Raw genomic sequence first — 27,395 nt, forward strand, 5'->3', positions numbered from 1 at the left:
ATATTCCGTGTAAATAAACAAGATTGCATCAAAGAAGTACCCGAGTCCTTCTAATGGATATAACCCACAAGGTCATGAATATTGGCTAACTGCTCAGGACAAAAGGAGAAACAATAGAACTGTGTGTGTATAATTTTGATAATGTGCACTTTGTGTGATAGTGCTGTAACTATACAATTGTGCATCTCTGTGTGTGTGTGTGTGTGTTTTGAAAAGTGTATGCTGTGTGGACCTGCTTGAGAGAATGGGATTGTGAGGACCACTGTTGATTAATAGTCATTTGTTAATAATCAATAACCAATTAATTGACAACCAATAATATAATTTTACTGTGATTATATATTTAATGAGAGGGATTCTCCCCTGCCCGGTTTAGTTTAGTTTGGTTTAGTTTAATAACAACAAACCTCGAGTAAGCCAGCTTTGATTTGATTATTGACCCACAGTTAGTAGAAGCAGCACTTACTCAGACAGGCACGCAGCTCCCACAGTTAGTTGATCTGCATCCAGCCTTTCAATGATATTACTTCCAGTGTCTTAGGGTAATTATACCCTTTGTTGCCCTTATTTATTATTTTAATTTTTATCTGTTTCCTCCCCTTTTGCACATATGTCTTATTTTAGGTTATTTCCTAACACATTTTGTGGAAAATGTTGCTAAAACACGTATAACAGCAGTTTTCACACCTTGCAGTTAAGATTACCAACATCTCTATAATAGCACTTTAAAAAAAAAGATGCTGAAGGTTATTGTTAGTTTAAAGAGTGGAATTTTACCAATCTTTGTATTAACTGCAGAGCATCATGGGAGTCTTGCTCCCAGCAACACTTACTATCTTTCTAAGCCTGTCCTAAGCATCAACAGTGCCAGATAGCCAAAAATGGGGCATGAGGGGTGTTTTTATTATGGGAGCATGCGTTTCTCTATGAGAAAGTGGTGTGTGATTATGGCATGGTGTCTCTTGGGAGGAACAGGTGAGCGCCTGGTTGATGCAACTGACACACACACAAGCGTGTAGCTGGTTTGGAAAGTCACAGCTTCCTTGCATTCACACTGGATTCAGCAGTGATTTGTTTTTCCACGCAGTCCCTGGGGTTCAGCCAGGGATTAGACACATCAGCAGCAAGGAAACCCAAGAGAAGGGCTGGCATGCAAGAGAGGTATGTTTCCAGGTATGATAAACTGACACAATTCCATGAAATCTTGTTGTTGCTCAGAAGGGGGAGACTGAAGAATGGGTCAGAAGTAGTGCTGTCAAGCGATTAAAAAATTAATTGTGATTAACTGGGTGATTAAACAATAATGGAATACAATTTATTTAAATATTTTTGGATGTTTTCTACATTTTCAAATATATTGATTTCAATTACAACACAGAATACAAAGTGTACAGTGCTCACTTTATATTTTTATTACAAATATTTGCATTGTAAAAAACAAAAGAAATAGTATTTTTCAATTCACCTAATACAAGTACTGTAGTATAATCTCTTTATCATGAAAGTTGAATTTACAAATGTAGAATTATGTTAAAAAAACAAAAAACCAACAACCTGCATTCAAAACCAAAACAATGTAAAACTTTAGAGCCTACACGTCCACTCAGACCTACTTCTTGTTTAGCCAATCACTCAGACAAACAAGTTTGTTTACATTTGCAGGAGATAATGCTGCCTGCTTCTTGTTTACAATGTCACCTGAAAGTGAGAACAGGCATTCGCATGGCACTGTTGTAGCCGGTGTCACAATTTATTTACGTGCCAGATGTGCTAAAGATGCATATGTCCCTTCATGCTTCAACCATCATTCCAGAGGACATGTGGTCATGCTGATGACGGGTTCTGCTCAATAACGATCCAAAGCAGAGCAGACCAATGCGTGTTCCTTTTCATCATCTGAGTCAGATGCCACCAGCAGACAGTTGATTTTCTTTTGGTGCTTTGGGTTCTGTAGTTTCCACATCTGACACACCTTGTCCCTCTCAGATTTTGGAAGGCACTTCAGATTCTTAAACCTTGGGTAGAGTGCTGTAGCTATCTTTAGAAATCTCACACTGGTGCCTTCTTTGCATTTTGTCAAATCTGCAGTGAAAGTGTTCTTAAAATGAACAACATGTGCTGAGTCATCATCTGGGACTGCTATAACATGAAATATAGGGCAGAATGCAGGTAAAATAGAGCTAGAGACATACAATTCTCCCCCAAAGAGTTCAGTCTCAAATTTAATTAATGCAGTATTTTTTTAACGAACGTCATCAGCATGGAAGCATGTCCTCTGGAATGGTGATGGAAGCATGAAGGGGCATACGAATGTTTAGCATATCTGGCATGTAAATATCTTGCAATGCAGGCTACAAAAGTGCCATGCAAATGTCTGTTCTCACTTTCTGGTGACATTGTAAATAAGAAGAGGGCAGTATTATCTCCTATAAATGTAAACAAACTTGTTTGTCTTAGCGATTGGCTGAACAAGAAGTAGGACTGAGTGTACTTGTAGGCTCTAAAGTCTTACATTGTTTTGTTTTTTGAATGAAGTTAATTTAAAAAAATACTACATTTGTAAGTTGTACATTCATGATAAAGAGATTGCACTACACTACTTGTATGAGGTGAATTGAAAAATACTATTTCTTTGGTTATCATTTTTACAGTGCAAATATTTGTAATAAAAATAATATAAAGTGAGCACTGTACACTTTGTAGTCTGTGTTGTAATTGAAATCAATATATTTGAAAATGTAGAAAACATCTGAATATCTTTAATAAATTTCAATTGGTATTCTGTTGTTTAACAGTGTGATTAAAACTGCGAGTAATGGTGATTAATTTTTTGAGTTAATCATGTGAATTAACTGCAATTAATTGACAGCTGTAGTCAGAAGCCCTTCTGTCTGACAAGATTTCCTGTTCCTATATGGGCTGATCAAGGGCTCTTTCTCTCCAAACAATTCAGCACCATGGGTGGGGCGTAGAGGAACTGTTGGGAGGGAGGATAAGCAGGGGAGCTGAGAGGGGGACAGAGGAACAGGAGAGGTGTGGAGGGGAGGGGCATTTCACTACCTATCTGGGCAGTGCTTTGCACTGGACTTGAGTCTCTTCCAGGTCCTAGAAGAATATCTTTCCACAGCTCACCCAGTGGATTGCAGCCTTCGGTATGTAACTTGTGACAGAGCATCACTACGGCAGCTGCCTAGCAGCCCAGCTGGCGTTGGGGTGTCCTTTGGCCTAGTCTCAGGTCCTGTGGGTGCAAAGCCATGTCCTTTGGTGATCCTGTGCTCTGAGAAGCATGTTAAGGCCTCTCACGCTTAACCCATGGGCCCAGTGAGGAGCTGGAGGAAATATGACCCTCTCCTACCCTGGCCTTGAGTCTGGGAAGGGGAAGGAGCACTTAGCTCTCCTGTAGTGTGGACCACAGACGCTCTGCTTTCTCTCCTGGGCAATGGGGGAGGGAGTTTAACCTAACCCAGCAAGCCCCCACGACAGTCTGGGGGGAGGAAGCAAGTCCTCTGCTGCCTTTCGTCTTCTCCTTGCTGTGTCCTTTGTTCTGGGCTTTGCATGCCAGGGGGCTCTGTATGGGTGCACAGTACAGGTATCAGTGCAGCAGGATGTCCTGGGGCCCATGGGCATGGACAGCAGGGGTGAAGCTGGGCAGCACAAGGTAGCGTTGCCTTATGTGGAAATCCTCTGCTCTGTGTTTTGTCTCAGGGACTAGGTGGCTTCTCTGTGTGACAGGAAGTGAGAGGCAATCTCTGAACAATAGGGTGGCTTCCTGCCAGCGGCTGCTCTCACAATGCTGCACACCACCACCTGGACAATATCACTATTAGCCAGGTGCCAGAAATGCTAGGGCAAGAGCAAGACCTCTTGGCCCAGCTGTGGCCCCAGGACTTGAGCTGCCAGGGGCACTGCCTGAGCACATGGACAACATCAATACCAACCTGCCAGGGGCCTAGTGCTGTTCCCCAAGCTGGCCCTAGTCCGTGGCCCGCAGGGGATTGTAACTGCCCGGGGCTGGTGCCGCTCCCACGCTGGCCCTAGTCTGTGGCTCGCAGGACCTGGGGCCGCTTCCACGCTGGCCCTAGTCTGTGGCCCGCAGGGCCTGGGGCCGCTCCCCACGCTGGCCCTAGTCTGTGGCCCGCAGGGCCTGGGGCCGCTCCCCACGCTGGCCCTAGTCTGTGGCCTGCAGGGCCTGGGGCCGCTCCCCACGCTGGCCCTAGTCTGTGGCCTGCAGGGCCTGGGGCCGCTCCCCACGCTGGCCCTAGTCTGTGGCCTGCAGGGCCTGGGGCCGCTCCCCACGCTGGCCCTAGTCTGTGGCCCGCAGGACCTGGTGCCACTCCCCATGCTGGCCCTAGTCTGTGGCCTGCAGGGGATTGTAAAGAGGAGGTAAACCCTGAGATTCCCCATCTCAATCATCAAAAGGAAGAGACGCTAGCTGCTGCTGACCTTCACTTCTGCAGTTTCCATTCCTCTGGCTGCTCTAGAAGTGAGGGGCCCAGTTTCCTCTGTAGTTAACACAGGGACTCATGTGCATCCTTGCATCCCCTCAGCACATGCCCTCTACAGTCCTGCAACTGTCCAAAGTGCAAATCCACTCACTCTGTGCACAACTATCGTACACCCAGCCTCTCTCCCTCCCTACTCTCACACAACACATACTGTTTCTATTGGAATGCTACTGTAACAAAGGGTATGTCTACACTATGGGATTATTCCGATTTTACAGAAACCGTTTTTTAAAACAGATTGTATAAAGTCGAGTGCACGCAGCCACACTAAGCACATTAATTCAACGGTGTGCGTCCATGTACCGAGGCTGGTGTTGATTTCCGGAGCGTTGCACTGTGGGTAGCTATCCCATAGCTATCCCATAGTTCCCGCAGTCTCTCCTGCCCCTTGGAATTCTGGGTTGAGATCCCAGTGCCTGATGGGGCAAAAAACATTGTCGCGGGTGGTTCTGGGTACAGCCTCACCCCTCCCTCCGTGAAAGCAGCAGACAACCGTTTCGCGCCTTTTTTCCTGGGTGAACTGTGCAAACGCCATAGCACGCCAAGCATGGACCCTGCTGAGCTCAAGACAGCAATCATGGACGTTGTAAACACCTCGCACATTATCGTGCAGTCTATGGTGAACCAGGACCTGCAAAACCAGGCGATGAGGAGGCGGCTATGGCAGCGCGGCGACGAGAGTGATGAGGACATGGACACAGAATTCTCTCAAACCGCGGGCCCCTGCGCTTTGGAGATCCTGCTGGTAATGGGGCAGGTTCTAACCATTGAACGCCGATTTTGGGCCCAGGAAACAAGCACAGATTGGTGGGACCGCATAGTTTTGCAGGTTTGGGACGATTCCCAGTGGCTGCGAAACTTTCGCATGCGTAAGGGCACTTTCATGGAACTTTGTGACTTGCTTTCCCCTGCCCTGAAGCGCCAGAATACCAAGATGAGAGCAGCCCTCACAGTTGAGAAGCGAGTGGCAATAGCCCTCTGGAAGTTTGCAACGCCAGATAGCTACCGGTCAGTCGGGAATCAATTTGGAGTGGGCAAATCTACTGTGAGGGCTGCTGTGATGCAAGTAGCTAAAGCAATCACTAAGCTGCTGCTATGAAAGGTTGTGACTCTGGGAAACGTGCAGGTCATAGTGGATGGCTTTGCTGCAATGGGATTCCCTAACTGTGGTGGGGTGATAAATGGAACTCATATCCCTATCTTGGCACCGGAGCACCAGGGCACCCAGTATTTTTTAAACCGCAAGGGGTACTTTTTCAATGGTGCTGCAAGCACTGGTGGATCACAAGGGACGTTTCACCAACATCCACGTGGGATGGCCAGGAAGGGTTCATGACACTTGCGTCTTCAAGAACACTACTCTGTTTAAATGGCTGCAGCAAGGGAATTACTTCCCAGACCAGAAATTAACAGTTGGGGATGTTGAAATGCCTGTCGTTATCCTGGGGGACCCAGCCTACCCCTTGATGCCATGGCTCATGAAGCCATACACAGGAAGCCTGGACAGTAGTCAGGAGTTGTTCAACTACAGGCTGAGCAAGTGCAGAATGGTGGTAGAATGTGCATTTGGCCGTTTAAAGGCGCGCTGGCGCACATTACTGACTCGCTCAGACCTCAGCCAAACCAATGTCCCCTTTGTTATTGCTGCTTGCTGTGTGCTCCACAATCTCTGTGAGAGTAAGGGGGAGACCTTTATGGCGGGGTGGGAGGCTGAGGCAAATCACCTGGCCCCTGATTACGCGCAGCCAGACACCAGAGCGATTAGAAGAGCACACCAGGAAGCAGTGCACATCAGAGAAGCTTTGAAAACGAGTTTCATCACGGGCCAGGGTTCCGTGTGACTGCTGTGTTTGTTTCCCCTTGATGAACCCCACCCCCTTCATTGACTCATTCCCTGTAAGCAACCCACCCTCCCCCTTCGATTACAGCTTGCTTAAGGAAATAAAGTCACTATCGTTTAAAAATCATGTATTCTTTATTAATTCATTATAAAAAGAGGGAGAGAACTGACAAGGTAGCCCGGGTGTGGTTTGGGAGGAGGATAGGAGGGAAGGAAAAGGCCACTAAAAAAATTTCACAGTAATGACAGCCTTTTGGTTGGGCTGTCCAGGGGGGTGGAGTGGGCGGGTGCACGGAGCCTCCCCCCACGCGTTCTTACACGTCTGGGTGAGGAGGATGTGGAACATGGTGAGGGGTGAGGGCGGTTATACAGGGGCTGCAGCGGCACTCTGTGATCCTGCTGCTGTTCCTGAAGCTCCACCAGATGCCGGAGCATGTCAGTTTGATCACGCAGTAGCCCCAGAGTTGCATCTCGCCACCGCTGATCTTCCAGCCTACACCGCTGATCTTCCTGCCGCCACCTCTCATCTTGAGCGTCCCTCCTGTCCTCACGTTCACTGGCATCTTTCCTGTAATTTGATACCACGTCCTTCCACTCATTCAGATGAGCTCTTTCATTGCGGGTCACTTCCATGATTTCTGAGAACATTTCATCTCGTGTCTTTTTTTTTCCGCCGCCTTATCTGAGATAACCTTCGGGATGGAGTAGGGAGGCTTGAAAAATTTGCAGCTGCATGAGGGAGGGAAAAAAGGGAGAGAAGTATTTAAAAAGATACATTTTACAGAACAATGCTTACACTCTTTCACGGTGAACAACACTATTCACCTTACATAGCACATGTGATTTCACTACAAGGTCGCATTTTGCATCTTAATATTGAGTGCCTGCGCCTCTGGTGTTAGAGATCTCACAGACACAGGTCCAGGCAGCAGAATTCGGCTTGCATGTGGTCATGGTAAGCCATTGTCTTTCGGCTTCTGCAGCCTTCATATATCCAGCGCCCTCCTTTACCAAATAGCAAGCAAAGCCCGTTCAGTGCTGCTTCTTTCCTGTTAACATGCAGCAGCAGAAACCAGCCCCCCATCCAATTCTCTGGGATGATTGCTTTACCCCTCCCCCCACCGCATGGCAGGTATCATGGAAGATCACTGCTAAACACCCCCCTTCTCCGTCCCCCCCCACCGCGTGACTGGTAGCAGGGAAGATCCCTGCCAATCACCCCCCCCCCCCGCTTGGCTACCTGCAAGGAAGGATTTCTTTTAAGCAACAGGCAAACAGCCCAGTAGGAATGCCCATCTCCATAAACGATATCACAGCTCATCAACACAGGTAACAATGCAGTCTCCTGAGAATCGAAAGAGAGCTCCCGCATGGACTGCATGGGAGGTACTGGATCTGATCGCTGTATGGGGAGAGGATTCCATGCTCTCCCCATAAACCAGGTTACCATAAACGATATCACTCTCCTGAGGATAACACAGCGAGATAAAGAGCGGATGTTGCTTGAATGCCAGCAAACACCGGGACCATACGCAGCTAGGCTTTGTCATGCAATGATACCAGATTACTTGCTACATGTGTCCTGCCATGGAGGATGGAATAAGGCTGCCCTGCTCAGAAACCTTCTGCAAAGGCTTTTGGAGTACCTCCAGGAGAGCTTCATGGAGATGTCCCTGGAGGATTTCCGCTCCATCCCCAGACATGACTTTTCCAGTAACTGTACTGGCCACGAATGCATCCCAAGTCCTCAGGGCAAATTAATCATTAAAAAACACTTGCTTTTAAACCATGTCTTATATTTACAAGGTACACTCACCAGAGGTCCCTTCCATGGCTTCAGTGTCTGGGATAGTTGCTTGGGAGGGCTGGGAGGGTAATTCCGTCAGGGTGAGAAAAAGCTCCTGGCTGTTGGGGAGAACGGAGTGCTGTGTGCTCTCTACAAGCTCGTCCTCCTCTTCCTCCTCATCTTCCCCGTCCGCAGAATCCTCACCCATGGCTGCGATTACCACCCCCACCTCGGAATCCACGGACAGGGGTGGGGTAGTGGTGGCGGACCCCCCTAGAATTGCATGCAGCTCAGCATAGAAGCGGCATGTTTTTGGCCCTGCCCCGGACTTTCCGTTTGCTTCTTTGGTTTTCTGGTAGTCTTGTCTGAGCTCCTTAACTTTCACACGGCACTGTACTGAGTCCCTTGTGTGGCCTCTCTGCATCATGGCCTTGGAAATTTTTTCAAATGTTTTTTCATTTAGTCTTTTGGAACGGAGTTCTGTTAGCACGGAATCCTCTCCCCATACAGCGATCAGATCCAGTACCTCCCATGCGGTCCATGCGGGAGCTCTTTTTCGATTCTCAGGAGACTGCATTGTTACCTGTGCTGATGAGCTGTGCGTGGTCACCTGTGCTGGTGAGCTCTCCACACTGGCCAAACAGGAAATGAAATTCAAAAGTTCGCGGGGCTTTTCCTGTCTACCTGGCCAGTGCATCCGAGTTCAGATGGCTTTCCAGAGCGGTCACAATGGTGCACTGTGGGATAGCTCCCGGAGGCTAATACATCAAATTGTGGCCACACTAACCCTAATCCGACATGGCAATACCGATTTGAGCGCTACTCCCCTCGTCAGGGAGGAGTAGAGATATCGGTTTTAAGAGCCCTTTATATCGCTATAAAGGGCTTCCTTGTGTGGACGGGTGCAGCATAAAATCAGTTTAACGCTGCTAAATTCGGTATAAACGCGTAGTGTAGACCAGGCCAAATGCATTGGTGGGGACAGGCTGGGGACCTACAGTTCCAAAAGCACATGTAACTCCATGAGCTGTCCATAAATAGCCAGCTGTTCCAGTCACTGCAGGGAAGCTGATCACTCCTTAGACAGCAGTTGCTCTGCAGCCTTCACCAGGACATAGCAGGAGCATCACTGCCCTGGGACAGGTTGTGAATCTTGAGTTTCCACCATGGTGGGATACTACCTCAGCCACAGCCAGTGGCTTAAAGCCACTATTTGGCTATATTGTTACAGTTAAACATGACAAAGCATCAGGAAATGTCCAAGTGCATGTTCAGCAGCAGCCTCCCATGTGGTGTGTCTGCTGTTCTGGTTTGCTACACAACGTACAATAGTATTTTGAGCTATACACTTATCCAGAAGAATAGGAAGCGAAAGTACAGCCCAAGTGCACCATGGCGAGTTAATGTGGATGTGTGCAATTCCTTACTGGGTTTTTAACTCTGAAGCCTTGACATTGTCTTTGCAGCAATTTTTTTTTAACTCTTCAAATGAGAAAAGTTGCCTGTGTTTAATACTTTTAGCATCGGAGGGATCCTGATTAGACTCTGAAGATCCTGTTTCATTCAGAAGAATGGGGATGGGAAAAGGAGAGTTTGGCTATTGTTTGGCTGCAGAGCAGAGATTTTTGCAATGCTGAGTTAGCCGAGCAGCTACACATCAGTGGTGCCTCCAGCAAGCAGGAAAAGGAGAGAAATGTTCATTTCAGTTGTCATGGAGCCACAGGCTGTGCTATGCCTCTGACCTTTATGCAGTCCCTCTAAGAGGGTAACCCTTTAGTGCTAGGCCCTGGGCCTCCACTTCTTTGCAAGGGTGAGAACTGCATTTTGCTACTCTGAGACAGAGTCTCTGGATTCTGCACCTCTGCTTCTTGCTGTGGCTCCTCCAGTGAATCCAAATGAGTTTAGACCCCTGTTGGAGGCCTTACCCCTCTTGGGAGCAGTGCAACCAGCTGGATGTTTGCAGTGACACAGGATAGCTTTTATTATTCAAGCTGAACACCATGTTTGGTAGGGTGCCCACTCATGTTCCTGGAATGCCGGGTGTAACAGCTCTTCTGGAAATGGCCTGGGCCCGCCCCTGCCTGCATGACCCTGCCCCTGCCAGCGTGATCTCCTGCACGTTGTTGGTGTCATTAAGCATAACCCTAGGTAACTCAGGAGGGTGGAAAATCACAGTGTTAATGAAGCCTTTCTGTACTAGGCCTGGATTGAACCAAAGTTATTTTATGCTTGTCTAAGAGTCCCTTCATGTTAAATTCTAGTCGAACTCACAGGTCAGAATTAAGAATGGAATGTGTAACTGCTCCTTATCAGTGCAACACTGAAAGCCTGTTTGTATCTGGCTTAAGAGGAGGAGGGGAGGGAGAGCAAAGTAATAAATTCAAAAGTAAACCAAGGTAACAGCCTTGAAAAGTTACTAACGATGAATTGTTTGCTGTCAAGGATGATTTAATTGCTAACTATACAATGTGTTTACTATATAGGAGGGGGAGGAGAATAGTGGGGGGGTAATGAGGATGCCTGGCTGAAGTCATGTATAAGAAGAGACACACAGCTTATGTCTGTGTGCAGGATTTGAGATTGTAATGTCTCCCTTGCACCTTATTTGGGCTCAAATAAACTTTTTCTGCATTCTCCACCTTGGTGTGATAATCAGTGCTACGCACACCGGGCAACGAACCACTGTTGCTGCCTCAGGCCTTTTGGGCTGGCAACAGTTTTGGCGTCCCTGGGTGGGCTCGAGGCAAAATTGTGCCTTGCCCGGACTCCTCCAATGGCCGGCGGACGATGGTCACAGCCGACGCCCAGCGCGCACCGGTGCCTTTACCGGGGGCCTCGGCAGAGACGCGTCAGCCTGACCTTGGAGGACACAACGGTGCAACGCACTCAGATAGTGGAGAAGCAGCTGCGGGCGACGGTGGGGAACCGGCCCTGTGGGTAAGGTAGGAACAGTCCAGTGGTGTGGACTTTTGCCTGAGGCTGGGGACGCCCAGCCGTTGTAATTCCCACTAGACGAGAGAGCGTCCTAGAGTGGGTCAAGGGCAAGCCCGTGGTATGGGGCAGGGACAGAGTACAGCCGGCAGGGCACGGTGTACACCCTTAGAATGCATTCTAGCAAATTGGAAAGTGTTTGGTTTGGATCCAATGACTAAGAGTAAATTAAAGAGGTTCTGTACAGTTGACTGGCCTCAATATGAGTTAGAGAGCCAGGAAAGGTGGCCACCGGAAGGATCACTTAATTACAACATGATCCTTCAATTACTCCTGTTTTGTCAGCGAACGGGTAGCTTCTGAAACTGTTTGTATGTAGAGCTCTTGTAAAAATCCCCCATCATATGCCCCAGAGTTGCACTGGGAGGAGGATTGTCCGTGGGAATGTCTGTCTCTGTTGGGCTTATGCCATCTGAACTTATTGACTGTGCAGCAAGATAAGATGCATCGTGGTAATAGGGAATAATGGTCTTGGTGTGTGTGTGTGTGTGTATACCAGTGTGAGTGTTCGTTACCGGAAGACGCCCAGATTACCCTGTGAAGCAAATGCTCATGATCAGGAGTATTCTAACGCAAGCCCGGTAATTAGTGGATCTTTAGGAGATCCGACCTACGGTGGACTGACTCTGCCTGGCATCGTCCGGCGAGGAAGCTGCCTGGGTCTAGGAATGTGTGAACCCATCTTCCCTCCCCCCTTCCTTTCTGTGTGGGCTACTGACAGTCTGATCATCTCACTGGATGCAATTAGAGTAAGCGGCGCTGTCTCCTAGAGACTAGCCGACGCTCTTTGCTGAAGGGAGGTGTAGGAGAGTCATGGTCATTCTTGTTACTCTCTCCTGTGTGAGTGCCCTGTAGGGAGAGATCCTTAGTTTATGAGCCGCTAGCGCGGACAGGGCACCCTCTCTGTGTGTGTAAGTGGAAAATGGGGGAGGGACAGTCTAAACATTCTACCTCACCCCCTAAGGGTATCCCAGCATAGTACATGTACCTACATTATGGTCCTGAAACCTGCAGGTATTTAGAAAATTGGAATCTTTACACGCGTGAAAATCCATCTAAACAATGCCAATTAGAAGGTACCTTCAATCTAGATAAGATCATATATCTCAGAGGAGCTTTTAATCACCAAAGGAAAAGCCTCTGACACAGTGTGAGCAATTTGTCTAGGAATGGGTTAATTTGAAACTCGGCTAAGCCCAGAGATAAAGAGAGAGCTGCTCTGCGTATAAGGTCAAGAATCAATGCAGACTATGCTGAGTACAAAGAAAAAACTGCTTTTGGCCCCAGCTGGCCGTGGGAAATATAGACAGAGGTAAATTAAAGTTAATATAAGTTACAGAACTGAGATTGCATTTGCAAAGCTTAACTGTTCAGTGAGATTTAACAGTCTTTGCAATCCCAGAGCTGGTATGGCTTGGTGACCTGGACTGGAATCTCTGAAAGAGACACTGCAGGAGATTCCAGGGTATAAAAGAACAGCTCTCCCAAGAGTGGAAGCATGTTGGAAATTCTGGACAAGCTGTATACAGGATAATCTCCCGTCCACCTATTCCCCTTCTCTGAATGTTATATACAGACGTGGCCAGTCTGGATATGTGTGAGTATTAAAGTGGCTTAAGACTTGGGGCATTTATATTTTTTGAGAGATGTGGAGCGTTCCCAATGCTCTCCATTGTTGTTTTGTTATTTTTGATGAAGCTTTGGGGTTTGGTTATATGGTGTGTTTTATCCTTCCCCTAACGTCCTGCAGTAGATAAATTGGTAACAGATTTGTCACAGTTTGGTGAGCAATTGAGAATGGGGGAGCCCTACAGAATTTACACCATCTATCTGTTTTACCTTTGTTATTTTGTGTTTCTTTTGTTTGGTACTGTTGGTGTTAAATGTTGAGGATTACATGATTAAAGGTGAGCCTACTCTCAGCTGCAGTAAGTCTGAGAATTGGAAAGGGGTTCTACCCCCAGTTGCAGCAGGACTGGGCAATAGAGTAGTTGGAGAAAAGGAACAAATATGTACTTGATAACTAGAATTGAGTAATCAAGAGCATAGATTATGACCCAGGCAGCAACTCAAATCTGCACCCAGGGCAAGTTGCAGGCCTTGAGACAGGATTTCCAGTTAGAAAAGGAAGTCCTGGCTAAGCAAGTACCAGTCCTTCAGGGACTTGCCAAAATTTAACCATTTGTGCTCAGCATACGCCGTAACAGCAGTGTGTTTGCTACAAGAGGAAATTAAATAATTAAACACCAGTGGGCCATGCGTTTTGCCCAGGTGGTAAGCCTCACAAGGGAGGACTCGGGTAGTCTTGTGAGTTAAAATGTTTTAGGGAAAAGACCAGAAGGGTGGGGGCTAGTTGAGAAACCAACCCTCCTAGTTAAAACTGGTAGTGGAGCAAATTGGTGTCTATGGAAGGAACGGTTCAGCTAGAAAAGAAGGATCGGGCCCAGGCGGGCAGGCAACAGATGGAGAGATTGGAAAACAGGTTGGAAACTTTTGAGGGTCTAGTGGAAGAAAGGAGTAAATAGGTATAAACATGGGGATTTCAAATACCCAGGAGGATACTTGGAATGGTGATTTAAGTTGAGAAAAGTGGTTGTTGGAGAACAAGCGAGTGATTTAAGGCAGAGTGAAAAGTTAACTCTGTAGTTGCTGGAGGGAACAGCAGTTGAACTTTGTAAAAATGCTAAAGAGAAGAATTCTTGGTGTTTTTGAAATGTTTGTAAATAAATTCAGGCAAAGAAATTATTAGATTGCAATCATTTGGTTATGACCCATTTAGTTGAATTATCTAAAGAATGTATATAGTGCTATGTAATTGAAATCTTATTAGGCTCTAAAGGCACTATAAGTGGTGATGTTTTCTTTCAGTGTTTAAAAGCAGGAGTTAAAAGTAAAAAGCAAGTCAGGAAGCATCTGTATTAATGCAAGTTATCTAACTGATAAAGTAGAAGTCATTGAAACTTAAGCTGCCTATAAAACATATATATGAAAATATGGGGTAATTCCCCTGGTTTGCCTGAAATCAACGAAGGTACTTGTATATTTTCAGTGATGATTGACTGCCCAGAAAGGGTAGACTCCTGTTTTTGTCTTTCAGATAATCAGAGAAAACTGGTGCTAGCTGAACAGCATTTAACATACCATGCATTTGATGGCACAGTAAAAATTATGTTTTGTGTTTTATGTTCTGTCTTGTGGTGTTTGTCTCGTGGCCAAAATTGTTTTGTTTAATATTGTTATGGGATGGTCTGGTTTGGAATGCAGATACTTGTTTTGTTCAACTTGGAATACAAAGTGTTTGGATAAATTGGGAAAAATATGATATACTAAAGTCTAATACATTTCCTTAAGTAAGAGAAAGAGAAACTTTATTGGCCAAATCTTTTAATTGAAAATTGTTATTAAAACTTACATACCAACAGTCTTTGGAAGCAAGGACATGGAAAGTTAACCCACTCCCCATATTGTATTTGAATCCTTCTGGCTACCTCAGATTTCTACCAGAGGGCTGGGGATGGTGGGAAACTATTGGACTAGAGGTTGTATGAAATAAACTCATCAAAGTGGGTGTGCTTGTCCTAGCTTGTTGTCCCAAAGCTCTGAAAAAGGTTATTTTAGTGAAAGGATATATGTGACAAACTTTAAATAATAAGACTAATGTACTGTATAAAGGCAATGTATATGTGTTCATTGTTAGAAAAAGATGTATAAGTGAAGACTAAGTTTGCTTTGTAGGTTAAAAGAAGCCAAAAAGGAAAAAGGAAGAAGAATGAGTTAACTGAGGAAAAATAGCTAACAACCAAGACAAGGGGGGCTTAAATGTGCCCACACAGCTGTAAAGTCTGCAAATCGCTGACAGGCACTAATGAAATGTGTTAGGTTTCTTTTTTTCACAGGTAAAGACGCACTACACAAAGACCCTAGGAGCCCTGCCACTCCTTGGAACCAGGAAACTGGATCGATGTAAAGCTCCACCAGCGAGAGACTGCTTTGGCTCCACGCTGGAAAGACCCTTATTAAGTCCTGCTGACCACCAACAGCGTTGTGAAGTGTCAAAACCCAGGATTTCCTGACCAAAAAGGACATTATGAACTGACCCTGGTGAAGAAACAAAGAATTATACACTGGCAGGAAGAAATTTGTGGGACCCCTGTTTGAGACTGTGGTATTGATTAGATTTTGGGGTTTATTCTACAGGCTGCGCCCTGTGTTTTGGGATAAATCCTTCAGTATGTATTGCTCACACGGGGCTGCCATTAGATTAGCACAACAGAAAGCCTGGGTTGTTTCCTCTGCAAGAAGAGGGAATTGACCAGATCCCTGTGGACTAGGGCCAATAATACAGCAGCCATTTGAAATATTCTTAAAAGCTGAGAACATGATAAGAAATTGGGCCAACTAGAAAAGGGCCACTAGCCTTATTTTTAAAGCTCAGCTATCCCAAGTACAGGCTGGAGTTGGTGAGTTATATGTCATTTCCACCCTCAGTTCTATGGCCCAGAAGTTGCTGACAGAGATGGTATTGAAAATCACTGAAACTGGGAAGGTATTGCAGTGGAATCTGGTATATTTAGATGGATCTTGCGCACCAGACTTGGCCCACTGCCCTTACAGACGCATCAAGAACCATCTGATCTGTGGTCATGATAACATACTTGGACACTTTCTGGGTGGAAGTATGGACATTCACAGTGCTCCTTCCAAGCATATGGACCAGTTAGGGTGGGTGTGGGCTTCCACATACCGAATCCTACCGGGTCCATGGGGAGGATGAATGTGGAACTGAATACCCCCTCATTAATAACCCCAGCTCCCTAGAGCTTAATTGTTTTTTGTCTTCAAAGTATGAGAAAACTCAGCCAAAAGTTTGTTGAGTATTCTCAAAGGGGGGAATTGTTGGTGTCATTAAGCATAACCCTAGGTAACTCAGGAGGGTGGAAAATCACAGTGTTAATGAAGCCTTTCTGTACTAGGCCTGGATTGAACCAAAGTTATTTTATGCTTGTCTAAGAGTCCCTTCATGTTAAATTCTAGTCGAACTCACAGGTCAGAATTAAGAATGGAATGTGTAACTGCTCCTTATCAGTGCAACACTGAAAGCCTGTTTGTATCTGGCTTAGGAGGAGGAGGGGAGGGAGAGCAAAGTAATAAATTCAAAAGTAAACCAAGGTAACAGCCTTGAAAAGTTACTAACAAGATGAATTGTTTGCTGTCAAGGATGATTTAATTGCTAACTATACAATGTGTTTACTATATAGGAGGGGGAGGAGAATAGTGGGGGGTAATGAGGATGCCTGGCTGAAGTCATGTATAAGAAGAGACACACAGCTTATGTCTGTGTGCAGGATTTGAGATTGTAATATCTCCCTTGCACCTTATTTGGGCTCAAATAAACTTTTTCTGCATTCTCCACCTTGGTGTGTTTATTGGAACGAAGCACACCGGGCAACGAACCACTGTTTGCTGCCTCAGGCCTTTTGGGCCGGAGATCATGCTGCACAGGGGATGCTATTTCCAAGAGCGCTCCTCCTTGTCCCGCCCCCTCCGGCCTGACCTCTCATGTAGTGAATGGACAAGGTCACATTGTTGGGTGCCCAATGGCACAGTTTAAAATGGTGTCTCCCATCTGATACAAGACAAAATCACATCTGGTTTTGTCCCAGTACAGGTCAGGGGACAAACCAGCCAAAATGAGTTCTGTCCAATTTAAAACCAGACAAGTGCCTTAAAATCAGGAACGCCACTTAAGTTAGAATGGAAAAACAAAGGTTATATGAATGTCCATGCTGCAGCATTACCTGCCTGTCATCTAACCTGTCCAGGGTTCCTGCTCTCCCACTGCTCTGGGCTGCAGCCTGCTTAACCCAATCTGCTCACACCTGCAGTCTAGCTCTAGATCCACTGGTTTCTGTCTCCCTTGGCTGTCAATCATTAACAGTTAATAACCAGCCATGGGTCTTGTAGGATAGTAAGCATATTGGTGGGTATGCAGGAACTGTCTCCTACCCAGCCCCTTCTGCCAGGAGAGAAATTAACCCCTTAAATTCCTATAGGTAATACAACAGTGCGTAGGTAAACTGATGTTTGCAGTGTTGTAGCTGTGTCGATCCCAGTGTTGCCGGCCCAAAGGGCCCGAGGAGGAGCAACAGTGGGGGTTCGTTGCCCGGTGTGCGTCGCACTAATTAACACACCAGGGTGGAGAAGCAAACCAAGTTTATTTGAGCTCAAAAAAGGTGCCAGGGAGAAAAAGCATCTCAAATCCTGCACACCCGTGCGCAGGCGGGGTCCCAGCATTTATACCCCCCTTGTTTTTCCCCCTTTTTCCCTCCCCCCCTTGCAACAGTTACACTTAACACTATAATGTAGCTTGTTAGAACTGTTCTCATTCGCATATTTATCTATGGCCTTCACAGCACAGACGCATGCAGATTTTCTCCCCTGCCTCCCCGCCGCTTTTTGCTGTTTCGAGCTATCCTGCAGCTGCAAGCTAAGGCAGCTGACAGTGACACGTTTTGCTTGCTGTCTGTTAGCATCTTAGGCTGGTTAAAGTTCACAGCATGGAAGAACTTTGGTTCGCTCAGGCCCAAAGTCACAGCTTTGGTTTACTTAGGCCTAGGGACACCAACACCAGGATATGAATGAGACATGGTGGATGAGGTGTAATATCTTTTATTGGACCAATTTCTACCTCTTTCACCAACAGAAGTTGGTCCAATAAAAGATATTACCTCACCCACCTTGTCTGAGTAAACTGAGTCATGCATATATTTCATATAAATAATGCAGAAATTCTCCACATTAATCACAGAAATGTAAGGTTGGAAGGGACCATGAAAGGTGCAGTGGTTCAGCCAGGGGTACATGTGCCCGTGGAGGTACGCAGAGGTCTTCCAAGGCATACATCGACTCATCTAAACATTTGTCTAATTTTACAACAGGCTACATAAAAAGCACTAGCGAAGTTGGTACAAAGTAGAATTTAATGTGATGACTTGTTTATACTGCTCTATATACTCTACACTGAAATGTAAGTAAAATATTTATATTCCAGATAATTTATTTTATAATTTTATGGTAACAATTAGAAAGTAAGCAATTTGTCAGTAATAATGTGCTGTGACACTTGTATTTTTATGTCTGATTTTGTAAGCAAGCAGATTTTAAGTGAGGTGAAACTTGAGGGTACACAAGACACATCAGACTCCTGAAAGGGGTACAGTTGTCTGGAAAGGTTGAGAGCCACTGATATAGTCCAGCCCCCTGCACTAAGGCAGGACTAAGTATTATCTAGACCATCCCTAACTGGTGTTTGTCTAATCTGCTCTTAAAAACCTCCAGTGATGGGGATTCCACAATCCAGAGTTTAATTACCCTTAGAACTAGAAAGGTTTTTCTAATATCTAACCTAAATCTTCCTTGCTACAGATTACTTCTTGTCCCACCTTTGTGTACATGCAGAACAATTGATTACAGTTCTCTTTATGACAGCACTTAACATATTGAAGACTGTTATCAGGTACCTCTAAGTCTTCTTTTCTTAAGACTAAGACCTGGTCTACACTACAAAGTTAGGTCAACATAAGCTGTGTTAGATTGATTTAATAATGTATGTGTCAACACAACTGAGTCCCTTCCGCCCACCTAAAGACCTGTGAAGTCGACTTCTGTACTCCACCTCTGCGAGAGGTGTAGCGCTTGATTCGACATCCACGGGTTGACATGGGGATAGTGTAGACACTGCATTGTGTAATTTGAATTAATTGGCCTCCAGGAGGTGTCCCAGAGTGCTCTGCTGTGACTGCTCTGGAGAGCACTTTCAACTCCACTGCACATCAGCCAGGTACATGGGAAATAGAAGCCCCCCAGTTAAGGAACTTTTCAATTTTCATTTCCTGTTTGATCAGCATGGAAAGCTCATCAGCTCAGCTGATGATGGATGCTCAAGGCCGCAAACGCGCTCCAGCATGGAGTACAGAGGAGGTGCTGGATCTTACTGTTGTGTGGGGAGAAGCATAAGTGTCAACTCCATGGGTGCTCTGGGGCTGGAGCAGCCACGTTTAAAAAAAATAGTGGGTGCTGAGCACCCACTGGCAGCCCCCCTATCAATGCCTCTCCCTCCCCCCAGCACCTGCTGCCCACTGGCGGGCCATGCCGATCAGCGCCTCCCCCTCCCTCCCAGCGCCTACCACCTGCCGCGGATCAGCTGTTTCGCAGCGTCAGGAGGCACTGTGGGGGAGGTGCCGTGCACTCAGGGCGGGGAAGAGGCGTGGTGGGGGTGGAGCAGGGGTGGGGAGAAGCAAGGCAGGGTTGGGGCATTGGGGGAAGGGGTGGAAGAGGGGGAGCACCCACCAGCAGATTAGAAATGCTGCACCTATGGGGAGAAGAGTCTGCAGGCAGAGCTCCGATCCAGCAGAAGAAACATTAACATCTTTGCCAAAATCGCACGGGGCATGGGGGAGAAGGGCTACACCAGGGACACGCAGCAGTGCCGCATGAAAATAAATGAGCTTAGGCAAGCATACCAGAAGACAAGGAAGACGAACAGTCACTCTGGTTCTGAGCCACAGACATGCTGCTTTTATGAGGAGCTGCATGCAGTTCATAGCGGCAACCCCACCACTACCACAAAATGCTCTGCGGATACCTCCCAGGAGTCCCGGGTGACCTCGAACAACAACAAGGAGGACATTGTTGACAAGGAAGAGGAGGAGGAGAATGCGAGGCAGGCAAGCGGAGTGTCCATTCTCCCCGAGAGCGTAGAACTGTTTTTAACCCTGGAGCCCATCCCCTCACAGGACCAATTGTCAGCGGAGCGTGATACTGGGGAAAGCACCTCTGGGGAGTTCACATTTCCAATCAAATTATAGGGGTTTCATGCTATTATTTTTTAATGTTGAATCTGAACAAAAAAATAGGTATAGTGGTTATCGGTGGCCACTCCAGCTATGCAGAGGATGTGCTTCAAAAAAGACTGTTTATGTGCATGGGGATGGCCCTAGAATCCTCCATGGAGATCTCTAGGAAGCTTTCGTGGAGGTAACTCTTCAATCCTTTGCAGAAGGTTTCTGAGAAGGGCTGCCTTATTTCATCCATCGTGGTAGGACACTTTCCGTGCCACTCCAGTATTAACTCTTCTGGTATCATTGCGGCACACAGCATTGCAGCATAAAGACCAGGTCTGTACCCAGACGCTTGCAGCATCTGCTCCCTTGCTGCCTCTGTTACCCTTAGGAGACTGATATCACATATGATCAGCTAGGGGAAACGAGGGAAGTTTTAAATGCTAGCCCTTAAACCCCAAGCATTTCGACAAGTAATCCGCCCCATTTGGTGAATTCTGGGTCACAAGCATGCTTTCCCGAGCGAGCCCTGGCTGTGGTTGGAAGGGATCACCATGTACTACAATCAGGCATTTAAATTTTCTTTTTTGTGGGGGGTGCTTCCTGTTTGTTTCCTTTCCCCCCAACCTGGTTCCACTTTTGTAATAATCAAACTATTTGGGGGGCTTTACACTGATGCCTGTCTTCAAGCACTATCCAGACTGCTTGGGGAAAGGAGGCTTTTATGAGGTTGGAACCAGTGATTCCAAGGATGTCTTCACAAAAGCTGCAGCACAAGATCTCTCGCCTATGGCTCATGGCCTTACTCACCGTGGCTGGAGAAGCAGTCCAGTATCCGTCGCACTCAGCTTCAGGGGAGGGTACAAGGACCAGAAGGCTCCCATTCCCACACCTTTGATTGTTACTGCAGTGCGAATGTAAGTAAGTTGTCCTTGCGTCTCACCCCACCCCTGCGTCCCACTTTCCCCCAGGTTATCTTACTTTTCTTTGCTGTCTCTGTATGTATGTGAGCATAATAAAACTTAATGGATTGAATAGAAAAGGCTCTTTATTCATTCATCACATTGTGGTTAGTAGTGGGTGAGCGGTTCTCAGTGGTGGCAGGTGACAGAACAAGGAGCAATGGTCTCAAGTTGCAGTGGGGATGATCTAGGTTGGATATTAGGAAACACTATTTCACTACGAGATTGGTGAAGCACTGGAATGGGTTACCTAGGGAAGTGGTGGAATATCCATCCTTAGAGGTTTTTAAGGCCCGGCTTGACAAAGCCCTGGCTGGGATGATTTAGTTGGTGTTGATCTTGCTTTGAGCAGGGGGTTGGACTGGATGACCTCCTGAGGTCTCTTCCAATCCTAATATTCTATGATTCTATACCTGTATGTGTGTGCTGCAAGATGCCGGAGAGCCTAATTCAGCAAAACAGGGAGAGGAGTCCTGGCTGGTGGAGCAGGAGGGGTTCAGTGAAACCCCAGTACATCAGGTGGCATCTTGGACAGGGGAGTCTAACCCATCACAATGGTTACTCATTGACACATGCATCCAGTTGAGTTATTTAGGGTGTCTTTCTTCCATATAGAAGTGATGTATGTTCGTGGTTCTTTATCAATACTAATCAATAGTAATTATTTGATTACGGTAGTGCCCAGAATGTTCTGTGTGTTTTCCAAACAGAGTCCTGGCCCACTTAATATTGATAAATGGACTTAAATCTACTAAACAGCATGACTATTTTTTAGGCACACGTGTTGCTGTGCACAGGGGCCATCTCCGTCAGGAGTCCTTGTGCTCTAAACAGAGCACATATTGGATGTGCTCTTTCCATCGCTGAGCGGCGCTAGTGTATGTGCAGTGTTAGCAATGGGAGTTTGTGGGCTCTTTCCAAGGACACTGTGAAGAGCTGGCAGTGCCCCAGTGCAGCAGAGCCTCAGTCTGGGTCTCCTTTAATCACTCCATGGATGTTTCGCTTCGGGGGCACTGTGCTTCCCCTGAGTGCAGTATAAATAGTTGGAAACAATGAATGGATTTCCTGTTCCTGTGCATGTTTTCTTTAGTTTTTTAGCAGGATGTCCTATAGGTTCAGGATAAACTAAAACACAAAGCTTGTTAACAGGATTTTTGCCCAGACAGTATTAGGTTTCACATGGGAACAGTGCAGAGTTTGGTGTGTGAAGTTTATCGGCTGAAGATTGATGGTGCTTTTTCCTAGGATAGGCTGTGGCACGTGGGGTTAACCCCACGCATGCAGTCCCTTTTCTGGGAGTCACTTAGTGTTTTCTGGGCCTGTGTGTGCTGTTGGGTGTGACTGCGTTCCTGAGCATAAGGCCTGTGAGTTTTTCTTGAGTTGTGCAATGTGTAAGTAACTGTGATTTGGGTGTTGTACAGTTTGAAGTCTTGCACAATGCACTGTGGGTTCTGTAATGTGTGGTGCAGTGCTGAGGCATTGCACACAATGAGCTTAGCTGTTTGTTGTGCACCTGATGCCTCTTAGACTCATAGACTTTAAAGCCAAAAGGGACCATCGTGACCATCTAGTGTGACCTCTTGCACACTGCAGACCACAGAACCTCGCCCTCCCACTCCTGTAAGAGATCCCTAACCTCTGGCTGAGTTACTGAAGTCCTCAAATCATGGTTTAAAGACTTCAAGTTACAGAGAATCCACCATTTATACCAGTTTAAACCTGCAAGTGATCCGTGTTGCAGGAAAGGCAAAACCCCCACAGGGTCTCTGCCAATCTCTGATCCCTACCCCAGATGTGACGATCAGTTAGACCCTGAGCATGTGGGCAAGACCCACCAGCCAGACACCTGGGAAAGGATTCTCTGTAGTAACTCAGAGTCCCCCTCTCCATCCCCAGTGTCCCAACGCCAGCAGTTGGAGTTATTTGCTGCTAGCAGTCACAGATTGGCTACATGCCATTGTAGGCAGTCTCATCATACCATCCCCTCTAGACACTTGATCAAGCTCAGTCTTGAAACAAGTTAGGTTTTTAGCCTTCCATGTGTAACTGAAGTTTGTAAAATGTGGTAAGGGGAGAGGGCTGGAAATTGGTGAAGGAGAGTTGGGTTTTCTGCTGCTTTAAACTTCCTCCCAAACATGTTTACCCAGACATACAATTTCTATTGTTCTCTCCTCAGCATCCCCCACCCTGCTGATCCCAGTCCAGCTCTTCTAATCTCACGTAATGAAAGCACTAGGTCACCACTCACAAGGTTTCAAATCAGGCAGCTATGTTTCAAGTGGCCCCTACACCAAGAAAGAACAATGCCTGGAACCTTTCCCCAAGGCCTCCCAGGAGCACCGGCTCTTGGATAATTTGGTAGAGTCAAAGGTCTAATGGGCCTGGCTGTGTCTGCAATGGACCTTGTAGCAATCCTAGCCCCAGAACGTAGCAATGATGGGGCACAGGCATTTTGGTCACTGCAACAGCTAATCCTGCTCAGAACAAGTCCAGCCCATGTGGTTGTGTAACTGTCTGTACCCAGTCTACACTCGCTTTTCCACCGATGCTTATACATTCCAGCATTCCCTGACATTCTCACTGTGGCCAGACAAGGCAACCTGCACTGAGCTGGGCACAGTGCCTCCAATTTGCCCTTCTCTGCTCTTTCACTGATTTTCAGACTGTTTTATAAAGTGGGTTCATCTCTGCGACCAGGCACAGAATCCATGACACTGCACTGTGGGTGCCTGTCATTGAATTTAACGTCTCTGGATGTGTGGTATTCTGTGATAACCAAAGAACTATGTTATTTAAAATAAGTCCATTAATTTCTTAAGAGTAGTGTAAGAATTCATCCACTCTGTGAGAAATCTGTAATAACATTGGAAATAGTAATATTTAGTAATGCATAGTCATTTCTAGAAATTCAGGACCAAATTACTGAATTAATTACCCCTAGATTACTCACCTTCCTGCATGGGAAACTCAGGAGTGGGAGACTAAGGGGGAGGAGAATGCTGTGATGAGCCTTTCATCAAGTTTCCCCCAAATCAGTCAATATTGAACATGCCACAGTTCCACCACTTTGAACCCCGTGGATCTTGGCAGATCCACAGAAGGCAAATGGACTCCACACTGCCTCTGGAGACCTTGCACCCATCCTTAGCTCCTTGTCAGCATTAATCCAATGGATCTGGACTGTCCAGTGCTTATGGAATGCAGCTGTGGCAGATTGTGATGTCTGCACATCTGCTTTCTAATTCTGCATTGTACTTCTGAATGTTTAGGTAATTGATATTCTGGGCAGACAGGTAGAAAGGTATGCTGGGGAGCAGGTCTTATGTGATCTGCTACAGATGGCCCTGTGGCGTTAAGGGATACAGAAGATGGTAATAACATTGGAAGCTTCTCTCATTCATGATTAACATTCTGCCTTTTTACCTGGATGTAACTGAGAGCAGAATGGCCCCTTTTGTCAAGGAGGAATGAATCATGGCAGCTGGCAGCATGATTTGGTCCCCCAAGATTAGGGCTGTTCACAGGCCTCCCAAGGGCAGTTTTAGCTCTCTAGGTATGTGTATGGCTTCCTTGCTCACAGTATCTGCACACTTCAAACATTAATGGATTTTATCCTCCTGACCCGCAGCAAGGTAGGGAAATGCCATCCCCCTTCTACACCTGGAGAACTGTCACAGAAGTTAGGGGCCTGATTCTTACGGTGTGAGCACACGTAGTTCCCTTTGACTTCAACTGAGATTCAGCAGTTCTGAAAACTGAGCTCAGTGTGACTTGCCTACAGTCGCATGGAGTCCATGGCATAGCAGGAGATTTGAACCCAGGTGTCTTGTATCCCATGTGTCCCCAATGTCTTAGCCATGAGGCCGTCCTTCCGCATTAGTTCATACTAGCTGTGATCACTAATCTATATTCTGAGTGGTCAGAATGTTTCATAGAGACTTTAAGGCCAGATGAGACCACTGGAAACATCTAATCCAACCTGCATCACACTGGTCTCAGAATTTTCCCAGTCATCCCTGTAGCGCAGGGAATTATTCTCCCTCCCGGTGTAAATGAACATTCCCCAGCCTAATGCACTCAGTTCAAATGTCGCTTTCAGGGATCAATCCACTCTGATCTGAAAGATTCCAAGTGACAGTAGATTTACCACGTCCCTTGGGGAGCTGGTCCAGTGGCTAAATATCTTGACTGTCAAAAATGTGCTTTTTATTTCCAGTTTGAGTGTGTCTAACTTCAGCTTTCAGGTTTTGGATCTCCTGCCTTGGTCTCCGTGATCAACAAGCCCCCTGATGTCAGATATCTTCTGCCTGCGTAGGTGCTTTAGACTGTAATCAAGTCACCTCTTACCCTCTTTCAAATAAGCCAAATATCTTGAGCTCCTTAAGTGTCTCACTGTGAGGTCTTTTCCAGACCTCCAGTCACTTGTAGCTCTTCCCTGAGCCTTCTTGATTTTTCACTGTGTTAAAGTGTCTGTTTGCAGTGGTACAGCCAGGCACCAATTCCCTCTCCTCTGCCATTCTGGTGAATGTGTTTCCTGGGGGGCTGTCTTGTAGCACCCTACCCACAGAGCTGGGGCTCAGGGAGCTTGCAGAAGGGAAGCTGCATGAAATGCAAAAGGATTTGCAGTCTTTGCATTCCAAATCCATCCATTCCCTAGGGAACAGCATCTGTGTGGCAGCTCAGATCATGCCACACATTACTCCCTTTCTCCTAGAGTCAGGGACACATTAGAACAATGGGTGGAGAGCAGGAAATGCTGCATGGGAAACAGGATTTCATTTCACTGCTGTTGGGATTCCTCCTACAGATCCTCTCCCCTCCCCCAGCTCAGCCCTGTCTGTTACCTGGGGTTCTTTCAACCCAGAGCTCTTGGTAACTTTTACTCTGTGCGAGGTGGAGTCAGGAAAGAAATCAGGGGAGACACGGCCGTCCGACCAATTGATGGCTGCACAAACAGGACAACACGAGAGTGCTTTCACTTAAAGCTAAACTTTACTTTAGTCTCAAGCACTTACACACGTCCACAATAGGTTAGTGAAACACCCCCAACCCTCGATAATTACCGAAGCTGAGTGTGGCTCTCGAGTGGCACAGTGGCAGCCTGTCTGCCAGTGAGGGACACAAGATGCATCCAGAGAGAGAGACCAGTCCCGAAGAGTCCCCCTTATTTTATACATTAGTAACACAATCACATGTCCCTTAAAGAAAACTTGCTAAGCAAGCAGTTTCAATGGTCAAGCAAGCGGTTTCCTTCTGATTATTGATTAACCAGATGTGGGTTTTTCCCAGAGTTTGCAGCCTTGAGGTCCTAATAGACAATCCTGAGGGCACATCCTGCTCTTCTAAAATGCATGTATCAGCAATTTCAAATATTAACATCAATTCTATTAAAAGTATCTTGTTATACCATGCCTTTTATTTAGACAATTTGTTTTTGAGGCCAGTGTGTTCAATGTTCTCCTGAAATTTTTTGCATAGGCTTTTTAATTTAATTATATCCTTGGCGTTTTGGTGAATTAAAAAGTAGGGGTGTCCTGCATGCAAGCAGACCCCTTTTGTACCTGTCTTCAGATTTCAGCACTGCATACACACACAAAAATGTATATTTTACTCTACTTAGGATAACCTGTCCCCCTCTCATTTTTAGGTTTGACTTCTTTTTCCACCTTCCTCTGGAGCATCATAATTTGAGCCTTTTGGTTTCAGATAGTTTGCTGGCCAGGTATGTTCATTATCTGCAGCTCCTTTGTGCTGCCACTTATGGGCAGTTCTCTCCTTCCTCTGTCAGTTAGGTAATTTGCATTAACACAGATGCTTTCTGGCTTGCTTTTGGATCCAAAGCCATCAGCAGCTCAGAGACCCTCTCTTAAAAGGGATACAATCAACTTCCACCCGAGTTTTGATTTCTTTTCACTTTCAACTCCTGCTTCAAAAACACACAGCGATCTGTAAAAGAAAACACAACCTATTGTGGCTCCCTTTAGAGCCCTAACAGGATTTTAAATTGCATTTATTTTACCTCTTCTACAATATACATTGCAATGTCCTGGGAAAAACGCACATTCCTTTCATAGTTTAACTTCTATAATATTACATTAGCCATATCAATTTTTATATAAGGCGTAACTGTTTCTTTTGTGCTCACAGAGTTTTCATGTACCTTTATCAAAGTGACAATCCGATTACTCAGAGCCACCTTAAGGCTCAGTGTTTCTAATGTTGCTTCTTTTTTTTTGTGCACCTCACCCCTGCTGTTGCTCCAGAGGGGTACTGTCTTTTTTTAATTTCTTTTACTACAGCTCTTATCTGCTATTTTGTTACTAAAAAAAAAAGGATCCAGAATTTCTCTCCATTCGCCTGGGTTTGACTGCCCTGCTGCAGCCACAACTTTGGTCTTTAAAAAGATATTGAACTTTATAAAGCATTGAGGTACCTTAAGGGTTAAAGGCTAAATACCAAAGCCAAACAACA

General features: G+C 46.1%; 2 long non-coding RNA genes across 2 annotated transcripts in view; both read left to right on the forward strand.

Moving 5' to 3' along the window:
- LOC123375601 overlaps nt 1-15,036 on the forward strand; it is a 16,678-nt gene extending 1,642 nt beyond the window's left edge. Inside the window, exons 2-3 of the long non-coding RNA XR_006581526.1 lie at nt 1,088-1,161; nt 15,002-15,036. This is a non-coding gene — a long non-coding RNA (uncharacterized LOC123375601). The remainder of the gene's footprint in view (nt 1-1,087; nt 1,162-15,001) is intronic.
- A 10,137-nt stretch (nt 15,037-25,173) lies between these two features.
- Nucleotides 25,174-27,113, forward strand: LOC123375602. Its single transcript, XR_006581527.1, has 3 exons — nt 25,174-25,235; nt 26,572-26,646; nt 27,072-27,113. It is a non-coding gene; the product is annotated as an uncharacterized LOC123375602 (long non-coding RNA).
- The last annotated feature ends 282 nt before the right edge of the window (nt 27,114-27,395 follow it).

The sequence above is a fragment of the Mauremys mutica genome, chromosome 8 (genome assembly GCF_020497125.1).
Source record: "Mauremys mutica isolate MM-2020 ecotype Southern chromosome 8, ASM2049712v1, whole genome shotgun sequence".
Taxonomy (NCBI): Eukaryota; Metazoa; Chordata; order Testudines; family Geoemydidae; genus Mauremys; species Mauremys mutica.